Source organism: Myotis brandtii, unplaced genomic scaffold, assembly GCF_000412655.1.
Source record: "Myotis brandtii unplaced genomic scaffold, ASM41265v1 scaffold145, whole genome shotgun sequence".
Classification (NCBI taxonomy): Eukaryota; Metazoa; Chordata; class Mammalia; order Chiroptera; family Vespertilionidae; genus Myotis; species Myotis brandtii.
Window position 1 is genome coordinate 1,407,016 of NW_005355204.1, and position 2,628 is coordinate 1,409,643.

The window sequence follows — 2,628 nt, forward strand, 5'->3', positions numbered from 1 at the left end:
CCCCACACGCCCCGCCCGCGCTCAGGCCCCGCCTAGCCCCTCCCCTGCATCCCTGAGCTCACAACCCTCAGGTCCCGCCCACCTTCCACTCGCAGCGCTGTCACTCATCCTGGTGTCCACTTCCATCTTGCAGTTGCCCCTCCCTCTGCTGAATCCCACCTCTTCCACTCTTTCGATCCCAGTTCATTCAGTTACCTCTACCTGCTGCCTCTGTTCCTGGGTAAGAAATTGATTAAACAAGGTGGGTTCTGAAGCCACAATGCCTGGGAGACCCGGCTGCCCTGTGACCTTGGACAGGCCGCTCAATGACTCTGCACCTCACTGTTGTCAGCCACACAATGAAGGGCAGGGCAGTGTGCCTGGGGTCCCTGAGTGCACTGTGATTCCCAGCCTCCTCCACCGCCCTCAGCTCCACCCGCCCAGGACCATGGCCAGCTCTGGGTCTCCCCAGGGCCTGCCTCTTAACTCTGGCACATTTGAGATGCTGGAAGAAAATGTTTTCTGAATAAATGAACAAGGTATGAGATGATCTCTCTTGAAGCCCCAAACCCAGGCATGCGCCCTGACTGGGAATTGAACCATGACCTCCTGGTTCATAGCTCGGTGCTCAATCACTGAGCCACACCAGCCAGGCAGATGCAGTGCTTTTAAAAAAGGAAGAATTCACAAAGAGCAAATATAAAGTACCCTCTACTTACTCTTCAGGTCATCTGGTCCCACATTAGAATTTTCAAAGGCCAAGGAGGAGCAAATCACCAGCGAGCAAACATAAACGCCTATTGAATAAACACGTCACACTGCGTCAGGTTAGGGAACACACAGGACCTTCTCTGTAAGGCCCTCTGCAGGCTCCATTTGCATCGGGGATACGCTGGAAGCGTGTCAGAGTGACCGCCGGTTCAACGCAGACTCAGCCCCGCACTTGGCTGTGGTTCCTGAAAAAGCAGGGCTGAGCTCCGGGTGAAGAGACCCTGAAGAAGGCACTCTCAGGGCAGAAGGTCAATTCTACAAGGCCTCTGTCTTCATCGGAAGCTGCAAACGCCGTTACACTTGTATTGTAAGGCAGAGGGCAAACACAACACATGTACAAACTAACAAAATTCAACTTCAGTTAAGTGACTTTCCCTCCCTTGGTTTCGCTGCATGTAGAATAAAAGCTCAAGTTCCCCTTTCCTAGATGTTGATCATGAAGAACTAGACTCCCAGTGTCCTCCATCGCCAGGGCCCTGGGATGCTGAGCCTGGTCTCCAGGGTGAGTCCTACACGACCCACAGAGGAAGAGTTTTCCCTTGAACACTCATGTTGCCACAATAAGTCAGACTCCCACCCGGGAGGGGTCTCAGTGCCCTTAGAACCACCCCTACTGCTTCCTTCCCTCGAGAGTCGCCTGGGCACCTGCAGGCAGGTCACTGTGTCAGGAGCGGGGCATCGAGTGGCACACAGCTTTGCAGGGGCCTTTTGCTTTCCATCACTTCACTTGGCCTGATGGTCGAATAAAGTGTTCCATCAAGTAAAATACACATCGAATAGGTGAAGCACATGTTGCAAAAGCCAAAAGTTTAAGATGATAGCAGAAACTATTGGCAGACTAAATTTCAGTGAGTGTTTCTTCTCTGTTATAGATTATGCAAGAAGCCCTTCAACAGACCTAATTTTTAAAATATCTTCAATGAATCAAATGTCATGGGCAGCAACTAGATTTAGTACGCAGTATCCTGTCTTTCTCATGCTACTAAAACATCACAGTTAAGTGCTCTGTGTGCACATATGTTCATGTGTTTATCAATATATTAGTAAACTTCCTCCAGTGGGAAACAGATTACATGAACTGTGTTATGAAGCTATGGACTCCATCTACACTAATAAAAGAGAAACATGGTAATTAGCGTACAACCGCTACCCTTCCCATTGGCTAATCAGCATATCCTTATGCAAATCAACTGCCAACTAAGATGGCGGTTAACCGCCAACAAAGATGGCGGCTAATTTGCATACGCCCAATGATGGGAGGCGAAAGGGGAAGGACTGAAGAATGGTGATCCGTAACCCAGGCGGCAGGCAAGAGCTAGGGGGTGGGCAAAGGCCGCCTTTCCCCCCCCCCAAGCCAGTTATCGCCATTGGAAAGCCGGGCAGCAAACCCGACCCCAGGGGCTGGGGTTGCCGGCTGGCCTGTGCTGAGCGATGGTGGCGATCGGAGGAGTGAGGGCTGGGGCGCAGGCCATGGCGATCGGAGGGCGGGAGGGCCCGGGCGCAGGCCAGGCGGCAATCCGATCGCCATTGGAAAGCCGGGCAGCAAACCCGACCCCAGGGGCCGGGGTTGTCGGCTGGCCTGCGCCCAGAATCCCCATGGCATCGGAGGGCGGGAGGGCCCAGGCGCAGGCCAGGCGGCAACCCGGGACCCCACTGGGGCCGGGGTTGCCGGCTGGCCTGTGTCCAGGATCGCCATGGCGATTGGAGGGTGCTGGGGTCCAGCCCCAGTGGTCCAGGGGTTCTCAAAGGTGTGGACGGAGTCGGCGAAGAATGTTTTACACAGAGACAGCGTTCAGAACTCTCTAGCTCTCTGTTCAGAACGTGGATCTTCCCTGTGCCTGGCTGAGGCCACAGAGAAAAGATCCCAAGGCAAGCTGA